The sequence below is a fragment of the Cyanistes caeruleus genome, chromosome 4 (assembly GCF_971803275.1).
Source record: "Cyanistes caeruleus chromosome 4, bCyaCae1.hap1.1, whole genome shotgun sequence".
NCBI lineage: Eukaryota > Metazoa > Chordata > Aves > Passeriformes > Paridae > Cyanistes > Cyanistes caeruleus.
In genome coordinates, this window is record NC_141704.1 from 10,658,025 (window position 1) to 10,671,622 (window position 13,598).

Below are 13,598 nucleotides of genomic sequence, written 5' to 3' on the forward strand. Positions count from 1 at the left end.
ATTACACTTGATAGTTATCTAGGAGATCTCAGTTCTGTAGTTGTGTTATCATTCTCAGGATTTCTGTTGTGTTGGAATACAGCCACATACAGAGCATGAAACATGAATTTTTCTAACTTAGCACACTATTTTTCTGAGAGGAGATTTAAAAAATATTCTATCCATACAAAACCAGAGGGAAAATGTAGGCACCACTCTACACAGTACTTTCAATTAGCTGGAATTTGCCCAGGACCATAGGGCTAATTTCTCTGCTCTTGCTAATCACCAGTTTGGCTAAGTGCTAAGCCCTGCAATTTTGCAAGTCTTCAGATGTTGCAGAAATGTTTTCACTTCTCAAGATCAGACCTTAAATAAATTATAGGGTACTTAATAATAGCACATGATCAACTTTGTGTCTCATTCAGCTTTATGGATCATCACCAAACTATCAGAAGAGAGTAAGATCAATTTAATTACTAAGTTTGAAGACTTACTTACTAATCCTCATTTTCAGAGCTTCCATATGTCTGCTTGCTCCATGAGTCAACCTCTCCAGGCATGACATGCTTGGCTTCTATAACTAAATCAGTCCTCTTAAGATAAAAAAATGAAATGCAAGAAAAGTAATCCCTTTCCATATGGAAAACTTTCTGGTCACACATGTCAAGACACAAGATATTATCCCTACTTTACACTTCCTCTTTTTCTCTAAATTCCAGATAACTAGGAAATCCATATTCTTTCATGGCAGCATCATCATGGCAGCATCACAACAGAGATGTACTTCTAAGACATATTTTTGTGATAGTTTTCTTCACATATAAAATCAGCCACACTGCTCTAGAGTCCATCTAGCCCAGTAATGTCTTCAGAAATATCCTCCTGTGGAAATATCAGGAAAAAGAGAATCAGACCAAGCTGCTGTGATATTTCACCCATAATATTTTGTTTGCCTCAATCTACTTTCAGATTTATTTATAAGTGGTCCTTCAATCTATCTGTTAATCCATATAAATGTTTTGCAAACAAAGCATCTTTTGGCAAAGATCTACACAGTCGTAAAACCTGTTGCATGAAAAATCGCTGCTCTTTGTTTGTTTTGAAGTTCTCTACTCTGAGATGGTAATAGATGAGGACCATCTGATGGAGCATGCACTGGAAAAAAACACAAATAGATCCATATCTACCTTCTCTATGGTGCTAATTATTTTGCTGATCTTTATCATACTCATAAACTTTCTCTTCTGTAGGATGAGGAGCTCCAACCTGCTCAGTTGTTGCTTTTGTGAAAGCTGCTTTACATCTTCAATCTTATTACCCCTTGCTCCCTTTTTTTGTGATACCAAGGTAAACACATTATGAAGCAAGTAATCATGAACTACCTTAATCATGGGTTTTTTTGGTTTTTTTATTTATTTTCCTAAAAATTCTTCATATTTTATTTACCTTCTTGATCACTGACAGACTGTGAGCTCTTATTTTCATAGAACTTCTATATCAGTGAAAAAAATTATAGAAGCAGTTCAGTGTATTTTAAACTTGTGAGACTACTAAAAGTCACAATATGTTAAGCCCTCCTAATAAAAACTCTAAGACTTCATAATAGAGATTTCATTGGTAAATTTATGTGTCATGTTTCAGAGATGGAACAGAGATATTCAGCTGACAAAGGAGTCATCACCTACAGCAGCTCAGGTGCTGGACCACTCATACCTGGCTACATTCAGGTGTGGCCCTAAGAAGAGGATAAGGTAGCATTAGACTTCCCTATAAATAATGTCTGGTAAAGGATATTTTTCTATGATACATTTGTACATTTATGTACCAAGAGCTGACTTCTACCTCTTTGCCTCAAGACATGTGAGGAAAGCAACAGCACTCTCAGCAGTTTGAAATTCTGGAATGTACTGAATTGTCTGTTGAAACAAAAGCTCAGCCAAAAACTGGGAGAGAGGCTTAGGAACTCAATCAAAAAGCTTCCACATTAACAAGGCAGGGGATGTCTTGATGTGACTAATTTCATGGGTGTTGCAGGATTGTGCTGCTTGTCACTGGGATCCTATGTGCTGCAAATACTGAAGGTTTTTTTAGTTGAAATATGTACTTTTTACAGAAACTTTCTATACCTGAATTCAGAACTCCGTTGAACCAAACTATAACCACAGTTCCAGAATCTCCCATTTTGTGCTCATATATTTTTTTTCCTAGGCAATGAAGGCATGCATTTATGTCATTTCTCAGAGACATTGGTCTTTTCCTTTCTTATATGAATTAGAATAGAGGTGCAAGAATAGACACTTGCTCTTGCTGTAAGGGAGAATGGAGATAATTCCTGCACTACCTGAATATTTCACTGTCCTGTTTTTAGTTCTTTTTTGATAAAGCTCCTCCAAAGTGCCAAATAGAACTTTTGGCAAGAATTACTGTTCCCATGTAAAGAGTGTGCAATATTATCAGTCCTTGTTAAGTTCTATTGATTCACTTTGGTTTAAAAGAAACTGAGGATGGATACTGATCACTTAGAAAGAGATCAGTGACATACTTTCTACTTTTACAGCTAATAGTGAAATTATTATAGTCCATAGTGTAAAGACTTTTATTCAGGGCTGAGAATATAGTCCTGAAAAAATGAAATATGAACAGGGAAAATGTAGACTTTTTTTCCAAAGGAGGAAGAAGTTCAGAGTACTGTAAAAATAAAATAGCTGCATAGAGCAATTTACATTGGCTTATTAAAATCAGCATTTAAATTGAGGGTGAACTCTTCTAAAGTACTGTAAGAAAGAGCAGGAATGCCAGTTGGATAACTAATTTTAGCTGGAAAACCAGAATAAGGTGTAGTTTAAAGAGAAGATCAAAGAGAGAGATTTATAGAAAAGGTATGGTGTACTAGCTACCAGCACAGGAAGTTACCATCAAGGCAACCAAAGTCAAAGACAGAGTGCAATTATTTAAAAGCACAAATGGATACAGCATGTTCCTGCTTGGCATTCAGAGCTGTTTCTAACCCTGTAACTCAGGCTGGAAACGAACTCCTATTAGCAGGAAAAGTAGAGAGAGAAAAACTATAGCGAGCTTTGCAGATCTGAATGTCTTTATCTTCATTAGTGAATCTTGTCAGCCTATTAAATTTATGTCAGTGTGTAAATGATCGAGCAAACCTCACAGTAAACAAAGAGAAAGTGGGGAGAGAAGCACACAAGATTGCAGAAAAGCAGTTGCCTGTTGAAGAGAGATGGTTTTTTTCCCCTGACACATAAAATGTCAGTGGAAAGGTCTCTTGCATTGAGGAATAATTATTTTTTTCCAAAACAACTTTTAAATCAGTATGATCATAGAACAAAAGGCCTGAAGGATTCACCCTGCCAAGCTATTTTAACGTCCTATAGAACACAGGCCTTGGGATTTTTATTTAATCACTATGTGCAGAGCCCTAACACCAGGACTACAATTTTACAACATGCTGAAACAAAACTAAATTTTTGATTCTTTTTACAGTTGAGTTGATTGCATTTACAAATATCAATGATAAACAATGATAAACATCAGAGAACGAGTCATACAATCTTCAAGCAATGATACTATACTGATCAACATATACATGATAATAACTACACAGGCTGCAACTTTACCTACTTTTTTTATGAAGTTACAATGAGCCTGGTCCATCAGTGATTCAAGCTGGCACATGTAGCAGCAGCAAATTTTGCCTGTGATGGTTTACACCAAAAGACATTTGCCTGGTTATATTGCTGTCAGCAGAATTGTTCATTTGCTGTTTATCCCAGATCTGTTTGCAAACACTGCTGCAAAAGTCAGCCAGCTTTAAAACACTATGTATTCTTGCAATGAAATAAAATAAATCATGGTAAGTATATTTTTCATGTCTAATTTACATGCCTTCAAGGGCTTTATAATCTTGCTAGTGCAGTTAAATAACTAAAGGTCTGGTCCTTAACAACTCTTTTCTGCTCTGGGAAGCATTTAAATTTTGTGAGCTCTCACACTGACTTCAGGAAGATTTCTGGAGTTATTAATCACAAGTCAATATTTTATTAGGACATCTGTCATTAGATGATGGCATTATCTGCAGGAAGGCCCAAATTTTCTGCAATGGGCATAAATAAATTGAACAAAGACTTGAAGAAAATTCAACTGGCCCTTGGTAAACTGGAGCATCCTTAGGATGCCAGTGCTGTAGGTGATGCAGTTAATCATGCGTATTTTGGCCTAAGGGAGACATGCAATTTGTGAAGCTTCAGATACACATATAATCCTGCCATATTTCCCCATTTCAGGTTCCATATAGCCTCCTTTTCATTTCTTTTTCATTATTTTCTCTGCCTTGGAAGAGTTCTTGTACAGTAGGACATATGAACATTTGTTTTTTTTCCAAAGGCTCAAAAAATGCCACATTTAGTTCCAAACCTATGTCTCTTCTCAGGCAGCAGTGCAGTGCAGTGCTGCCAAATCCAAACTTGTGGGCTAGTTTCCTTGTTTAACAAAGGTAACCTGAAACTGTAAATTTTGTGTAAAGCTAACATCTGCATTTATTCAGCTGAAAATTATATGCACAAGGCTAGCTCCTAGCTGGTGTAAACAAGGACAGCTTCTCTGAAGTCGCTGAGGGTTGCATCCACTTACACAATCTAAACATATGGTACATATTCATCAGTTCACTTCCCTTACACAAATTTGGCCAGATTGCCAGTGAGCTATTCATTCATGGACTATTCATACATACTCTTGTGCTGTGAACAGAAGCCCTCAATTATAAACTCAAGCATATATTTATTTAAAAATGACTCTCAGAAAGTTTAACTACCTGCTGCAGTTGCCTTTTTGTGCACAAATTGAGCAGCTCTGCTGGCTCTTTCTCTCCTGCTCCATGCCCACTTAGTCTTGGATTCAGAAATTCTCCATTGTTGTTTGTATATGAAAATCTTGATTTCCCCTGCCCCACTTCCAAGCTTTGCTCCACGGGCACTAGCTGTGATGGGAATGGATCAAAGTTTGACACCTAAATCCTGGCTAAGAGGCAAGGAAGAGCAAACAGGACTAGAAAGCAGGACAGACAAATGGGATCAAAAGGCAGGCTTGACTACATAAAAAGGAGTCACAAAAACAGTCAGATTATTCTTCCTGGAGCACAGTGGAAGGACAAGGGGTGATCAAGGAAAGGATGGATCAAAACTGCAATAAGGAAACTCCAGTTCAGGCAAGAGGAAAAAATCTTTGCTACAAGGATGTTTATGGGCACTTCTCCAAGCAGGCTGCTCAGGTGCCTGCACATCAGCCCTTGGAGATTTTCAGGAGCTGATGGGATAAGGAGCAATGTGATCCTACACTGAGACTGGGTTTAACTCCAGAGTCAGTCCTGCATTTAAAGGGGATTGAATGAGATTAAATCCTTGCAAGCCTAAATCACGCTGCCATTCTGCAATTTAGTTAAATTCACTTTTTTATGTGACAAAAGTTGTCAACTAGAGAATTCCAGTGACTGCAGGTGAGTAGTATTGTGCTGACATGAATGTAATTTACAAAGAAACCCATGCACTCCGTTATGATGGATTATATTATGTATGATATATTATAATATGCTATGACACAATGATATATAGTATAATTTCTTAATTTAAACTATCCCCAACAGATAGCCAAATTTTTACATGATGCTCTGATAAAACCTACAACTTAGGCAGACATGAAGACAGAAAAAACACTTTCAGCTTTTTCCTATACAGTACAAGTTTTCTAATGTAGAACAACAGCTTTGATAGCTTTGATAGCTTTTCTTTTTCACCCTCAGAGAGAAATTTCTAAAGAAAATGTTGACTTTAAAGAAAAGGGCCATGAAACAATATTGAAATAATTGAATGTTTTAGTGTCAGGGATTCTCTGTATATTTTAAATACCAAAGGAATTTAAATTCTTTTGATTAGAGATTAAAAAATGAAAGCTTTATTGGTCATTTGATCTTGAAGTGCTTTTTAGATCTGCAAATGCTAATAAAACATACTTTAATTCTAGTTCTCTGGAACTTATGATGATAACCAGATACTATGCTTGTGATTTTTAACAGAAAGTGAACTTTTACTCTGAATTCTCTTCAATGCTTATATTTATTTATTACATTATTTACATTTTATTCTTTTACTAATAACAGCTAAGATGATATGAGCCCTAAAGGAAATCTAAGTGATTAAAAAAAAAACCAAAACAACAAATTTGTTTGATTCCCTCATACTAAAACATCCCATATAGAAATCGCTTTAGTTTAGACTGGGTGTGGAAGGGGGGAGCTGCTCACTGAAAGCAGATGATCTGTATACAAATTCTCTGTTTATGTGCCATAAAAATTACTAACTCCATTTATGGAAATCACATTTCTCATGTATTACAATTGTGTAAAGGGAACATAAAAACTCCTTAAAAGTTAAATCGTTCTCTTTTGATTGCGAATTACATCACCCTGCACCTGTGTAAACCACCAAACAAGGTGTGAAGTAATCAGCAGAGATTTCAAAATACCTCCTCATTAACAAAGATGCTTTAAAAGATTTCTGTCCAAAATTAGTTTCTATGATAAGAGTATAAAATTAGCATCTTTAAATATTTACAAAGTGACACGTATTTTAAAACTACCTTGGAAATCAACATTCTCCCTAAGATGCAAATACCCTGACAAACTATTCAGAATGAAAAATGTATTCAACAACTTGAGCATCATTTTCCTCTCAAGCATCTTTTGTGAATAGACTTGATTTTTTGACAATGCCTTCATTATTCAAAAATATTTTAACCAGTCATTACCCAAAGATGAAGATAAGCATGAATGAGTCCTGTGGCTGTTTGAGATGGCTCACAAATATCTATTTGCACTTTAAAAGATTTGGGGATTTTTGCGTATCAGAATTGTTCTTTGAAAGCTTGCAGAGTTTAATATATGATAGAAAACACTCTTGATAAATATTCTTTTTTTTTTTTTTTTTCTGCAGTGACCCCTTCCAAGTTTTGCCAGATTTCTAACTTCATGCCTTCTCTGGATTTGAAAAGATGTCACACACCAATACAGAAAATGAGTGACACTGTCTCTGACTCAGTAGATTTGTATGACATCAAAAACACAGGTATGCTCTGGTGTTACTGGATGTTGCTGATGGCTTATTAAAAGTTTTTCAGTTTTCCTTGAGTCATAATGGATTAGCTTTAAAAAACCACCTAAAGGCTATAAAACATTAGGTGAAAAAGGCATTGAGAGACAGAGCCTTTTTGTAAAGTTTCCCGTTCAAATAGAGAAGATGGAGAAAAAACACAGCGAGGAATTTTCTCACTTTTGCTACGTCTACTTTTCTGTGGGAAGTAAAGCCTAGGCACACAGGAAAGGAGGTGAAGTTGTGACCCACGGGAATTAACCATCAAGATCAAAGAAGAAACTTAAGAGTTGTACATTTGTATCAGGTTTTTGCCAGGGTGTGGAAATGACTTTTCCCCCAAATGGTTTGGGGAAATGTTTGTTTGTTTGCTTTTAGTACCGCAACACTGAATAGTGAATACTTCCTTATAGTCTCATTTTGTTTTTTAGCAGACCCAGAGTGAATAAAACTATTCCATCAAGCAGGTAGAAACAGGAGAATGGGACACCTGGGTACAAGTCTGAAGCCTGTAGAAGTCTGCAGCTTTCCCTTGGATCAATCACACTGAAGAGACTGAAGGAAAGTATATCTGCTGGCCTATGGAAGACAGTGACTCTTGAAGTGATAACAAATATTTTCTTCTAAGAAAGTAGTAACAGCTCTTTCATACATTAAACTGCCTGTTTCAAAAACAATTGCAATAAAATTCCTAAAATAACATAAAGCAGTTTTGAGTTTAAAGGTACTAGGAAAAAAACCTTGAAATGTAGATTGGAAAAATACTGAAACACCCTGAAACCTGTAGCTAATGTGTGTTCCCAGGATGCACAACATTTCTGAAAGAGAATTAAAACTATAGAAGAGGCACACTGCCATTTTATTACAATTATGACCATTAAAATATAATCTAAACCTGATAGCATTATAAAGCAGATTACATGTGAGAAGGCTCCCTGCTCCTGAGCAGCTAAAAATATAAGTGGACACCCATCTCCAGCTGAGTTCCATTTGCCATTTATTGCTTTTGATCTTCAAGTATGTAGGCAACGATCAGAATTAGAGCAGTATCAACAAAGATTGCAAAAAAAAAAAAAAATTACAGGAAGAATTTTGGAGGAGAAGCTGCTGGTATGTATGACAGATAAAAATCTTACAATTTTGTTCAGGCACGTATGTAAATCCACACAAGCAGCTCCAGAAGTTATTCCACAAGTGGAGCAAGGACAGCACTCCCAAAATCAGCCAGTCATGGAGCCATATGATCTCAGCCTGTTCCAAACAAAGACACCAGCTCAAATGCTGGAATTTATCTGGGCCATAGTCCATCATTCCAAGTATTTTTTATCTGGTGAATTTTAAAAAAAACTCCTGGCATTTTCCCTAAAGCAGAAGAGAGAAAGAAGTTTAAAAATCTGAGGCTGCAGATGCAGAATTTAATTGATATTATTTCAATCTCTTACAGCAGGGATTCCTTTATTGATACTGAGGTACTATTGCCTTGGGGAGTGTACCCAGCTCTTAAAAAGATCTGCAGGTGGTAACACAAATTATTTGTAAATTCATAGCTCAGTGAACTTACTGGCTTCACCAGAATAATATTTTTTGTGCCAAATGCAGTTCTGGCTTTTCAACTCTTATGTAATGTCCATGCAGTAATGAAGTGGATTGAAATTCAATGCACATAAATCATTCCCCTACAGGATTCTTTTGATATTAATTAATAGTTCTTCGTAAAACTGCACAGATGACAAAATGACCAAATTCAGTTCTACATTTCAACTACCAGTTTCTGCAAATAACAGATTACTACTGGATCTCTGCATATTTCTGGTACATGCCAAAGGAAAAAAAAATAAAAATAAAAAATTGACAAGAAGAATACCCAAAACATACCTGAAAGCAAATTGTATTCTGCTTGTCATATTGTTTTTTCTTATAGCTGTCAGTGAAAGGGATTTAAAGGAGTGATCATTTGATATATGGTACATTATTCCAGGACAATGAAATACATCCTTAGTAGATGCTAAATAATATTAAAGCAGAAAAATATGTTCTGAGAGACTCAGAATTGAAAGGATCAATTGGTGATTGGGGTGGATGAGGATGACACAAGAAAATCCTTATCTAGAGACATTTTGAATACCTGAGAGAAGAGGCACAGGGTGAGATGCTGACAATCCCTGCACAAGACACCCAGTGTGTGCACACCCAAGTCCATCTCTGTTCAAGAGCACAAATGCACCTTGCATGATAACAGTCTTTCAGGGCTCTGAAAGCTCCCCTTAGCAGGGTTTTTCTGTTGGTGGTGGAGGTTTTTTTGTTTCATTGGTTGTTTTTTGGTTTCTTTTTCTGATACCAGAATGATGATTTTCTATTTTTCTGGGAAACCATGCAACATTTAGCAACATTAGCAGAAGCCATTACATTATATTTTGGGATCCAACTTCTACTCTGAATTTTTTGGTGGGGAGTGGAGAAAAGACAATTGTTTTCCATCTCAAACATTTCTCAGATCCTTATTTTGATATGGCACATCTCTGTATTCCTCCAATTCTCACAATTTACATCATTCACAAAAAATGTTAGAGTCTCAGCATTAAGTATTTTTCCATTTTTATTTATTTTTACTCAAGCAGGACCTTAAGGATTCATGTCCTTTGTCTTACACATGTTCTAACTCTTTAACTTCCATTTTCTTGGAGGGCATGAACAAGTTCTTAGTGCTAAACCTGCCCTGGCATATTTCCTGAATTGTGTCCATAAGTCAAAACACCAACTTTTGGCTTTGTTGTCTTATGTGGTAATTTCCAGGCTGCAAAAGCAGTACTTTGCTTCTTCTTTGGTCTCCTCTTGCATCTTCAGACTATCTAGGAAAAGAATACAGGGCAGTGAACCAGCCCTGTCCCAGTAACTTTATTAAGGTATTCCTAATTACAGAAGTATTAATATTTTTTACTTCATTGGTTCATGAGTGCAGATAATTACCATTTCCTATAATGCAAGTGTGTATATTTGAGATGCATTTACTAGTCTAAGTGCATGAATAATGCCCTCTTATGGCAAAATTTAGAGATTTCTAAAAATTTATTTGTTCTAAAATCATTTACAGGATTAATTGATGTCCAGAAAAAACAAACAGACAAATAAGCAAACAAAAACAAAAAACCCAAACAAAAAAATAAAAAAAAACCCAAACCAAAACAAAACCTGAACACTTCCCAGAAAAAAAAAAAAATAAAGAAAATTATGCTGCACATGATACTACAGTCTTAAGATGTTACACTAACTTTTTCCTTCTTTATACTTCCTTCACTTCTCTAATATTTGAAAGGAAAAACCTGTCTTAAAAACAGTTTCTAAACAATTAGGATAAGGAACTAATTTTTAAAGCATTTTGATGAGTGTTCTTTGATCAATGGTAAATTAAATTGAATGCACATAAAGAAAGAACAAGCATGTATTATACATATATTTATTGATATTGACAATAAAGGATTTAACTGATTTCTGGAGGTGTTTGTAATATAAGTTAACTGCAAGGCAAGAGTGCATTGAAGTATTACTGAAAATGTTTATCTCCAATTTCACAATACTTTGGAAATACATTAAGATAAATTTGAAGTAGTACAAGTAAGTTTTTTAAATGCTAGCAGTTGCAAAATGGCAAAAAATAAAGTTTTTAATAAATATTTTGTATCAATACAGTGTCTTGACTTTTTTTACTCCTAATTGACTTTGAATAATGGACAATAAATAAATTGAATTTCAGTTAAAAAGGTGTAACTTTGGAGAAGATACTGTGTACTGGCTGTCATCCAGACTATTTATTTTAATTATTTTTTAGTCTTTCTGGCTTAAAACAAACTACTGCTAATAGATTTAAATAAAGATGCAATTAACAGATGTTCTGGAGACAGTCATATAAAAAAGATGAATATTTAGTGGAATGTTTATGTTGCTAAAAAAAAAAAAAAAAAAGAAGCATAGGCTCACTTTCAATTGTAGTTCTCTCAATAAAAAGCCAAGACTCAATTTAGAGCAATAGAAACTTTTCAGTAGGATAGCAAAGTCAGAGGCTTGGTTCATATTGTGAGAAGTGATGCTGTATTTTGCATGCATCAAGTGCTCCTAATCCTGTGCTAACTTGGAGTAGGCAACTAATAAAATAATAGCAATAAAGTGTATTTCCAATCCATAATAGCCAATAAATACATAAGTCCGAGTCTATGACTACTTCTAAGTACTTTTTAACTAATGAAATTTGATTTTAAGCTGATGATTTAATGTTATTTTAAATTAACCCATATCCCCAGGCCCAAAAACCACACAAAATAACTCAGCAGACTCCCTTAAACTCCACTGAACAAGTTCCCTTCATCAGCTTCTACCACCCAGAGCAGAAGAGCAAACCCAAGAGTTTTCTCAGACTTTTCATGCAGCACGTTCTAATGAATACCGTGGGGTAGCTTTCGAGAAGGGTTTTGGTGACTGAAGTATGACAACTTAATATACTGCAAAAAGCATTTGTACAGAATCCCAAAACATCTGTTGCACTGACAGTGGAAAAAGGAAAACAGAGCTCCTGTCCTCATGGAATCATGAGCATTTGGAGGCACCTGGGACAAAGGTCTCTACCTTAGCAAAGGCCACACTTCCTGAGACTTCACACAGTCAATACAGCACAGAACACAGTCTAAAGCATAGCTTTAATTTTATCTTCTTTAGGAGCTTAGAAGCATGCAGTGGTATCTGTATAACAAAGGACATAAATGTCAGCATTGCACCTAAAACATCAGTACAACTCCAGGTGTACCATGCTGATTCCAGAGACAAACCTTGCCTCATGGCAGACAACACATTTGTCTGAAAATGGGAATCAGTTTGCTGGAAGCAAGAATGCATTCCTCAGTGCTGTGGTAAAGAATTATGACTTGAACTCTAGCATCTCAGTGTTTTCCAGTTTGGGGAAGTTAAAGGGTACATTGGATTTACATGAAAATAGCCAGTGCTTCTTTGGTTTCCTCAAGAAAATGGATGCATGGTCATACTGGGTTACTTGAGAGATCTGGTTTAAAACCCCAGCTCCACTGAGAGCTGGGACATGAGGCAAAAGGATCAGGTTTAATATGTAGGAGAGGAGATATCTCTGCAGCCGATTCCATTCCTCAGCCTTCTCTGGTCCCATATGCACAGACCCTTGACATCTCCAGGGGACAGCAGGCATTATTGAGATTGCTTCAGTCAATGCTCTGCCTGGCATGCATGCTTCAAATTACAAACTTTCTAAGTAGTTTTTATCTTCTTTCATCTGGAGACACAAGTTATTTTATGTCTTCTGCATGGCAAAAAGTTCCTTAGGGAGGGTAAATGGGACAGTGGCCAAGAGGACATGCTCAGGGAAGGACAAGGCATACACAGAACAGCCCCTCTGCTCCTCTTCTAAAGGAACAGCCTGCAGAATGCAAACAACATGTAGTCAGCAACTAGATGGCAAATACCATCAGTAAAGCTTAGTTTGTGCTTACAGAGGACAAAACAAATTGAAGACTGCAAGGTATGCTGTCATTATTAGTCTGAAGATGTAGGATGGAGGGAAATAGGACTCTGCTGGTATATTATCTGGGACCAGACTGGGGTGGCTGGTTTTCTATAATCAGGCTTGTAGGAGTGTGTTTCAAACCTACAGTGAATGGGGAAAAAATCATAAGCCTTCTTTTATGTTTTTACTTCTTTAAAAAAACAAACAAACAAACAAAAAATCAACCCAGTAATTCACACAATGCTCTACAAACACTAAAGTAGCTGACTCAATGACAAAAAGATACCTTTCCAAAACTTCCTTCCAATAGAGTGAGAGGACTCTCTTGAGTGCTGTGAGCCCTGTAGATGTAGCAGTGGATCAAGTACAAGGCTGTAGAGTGGCACATGCTGGAAACGGCCATGACATGCAGGGTTATGTAACTGCCCCAGCAGTAACCCCTTGCCTTCCCTCCCCTCCTCTCTCTATTCTGTTTGGATAAAAAGTTCCATAACTGCTGCTGCCTCATTTCCCTGTGTGTTTATAGACTCCTTGCATCATATGACCTTCATTCCAAGTACTTCCAATGCACAGTGGAAGTTACAAATTGTTGCCTCCTCTATGCATTTGTGCTTTCTTCTATTTGTAGCTTGCTTGGCCTGAAGCCATCCCTGGTGCATCAACAACCCTTTCCTTTCTTTCATTCAAGACTTCCTTATGCATATTCTTATTCATCAACTTGTGAAATAATGATGACTTGTTTGATTTCTTAAAAATTCAAACACATCTTTGTGCAAGAACAGTGACTCTGGTTGTATCACTGACCTCATTTAGTCATAGTGGCTAAAAAGTGGAAAATCTGACTACAACACTGTCTTTCTCCTAGAAACAGCAATAATGTGGCTGCCGTACTGAAAAGGGGAAGCATGAAGGCCTGGTAGCACACCAGGAACATGCTCACA

At 36.4% G+C, this 13,598-nt stretch overlaps 1 long non-coding RNA gene across 2 annotated transcripts; it reads left to right on the top strand.

The window, feature by feature from the left end:
• The first annotated feature begins 1,644 nt into the window (after positions 1-1,644).
• LOC111923303 (uncharacterized) lies at positions 1,645-7,842 on the top strand. 2 transcript variants are annotated; one of them, XR_002861003.2, is made up of 3 exons: positions 1,645-1,733; positions 6,981-7,112; positions 7,568-7,842. It is a non-coding gene; the product is annotated as an uncharacterized LOC111923303 (long non-coding RNA). The 2 variants fall into 2 exon arrangements; XR_015286003.1 differs by having other exon boundaries at positions 7,571-7,842.
• The last annotated feature ends 5,756 nt before the right edge of the window (positions 7,843-13,598 follow it).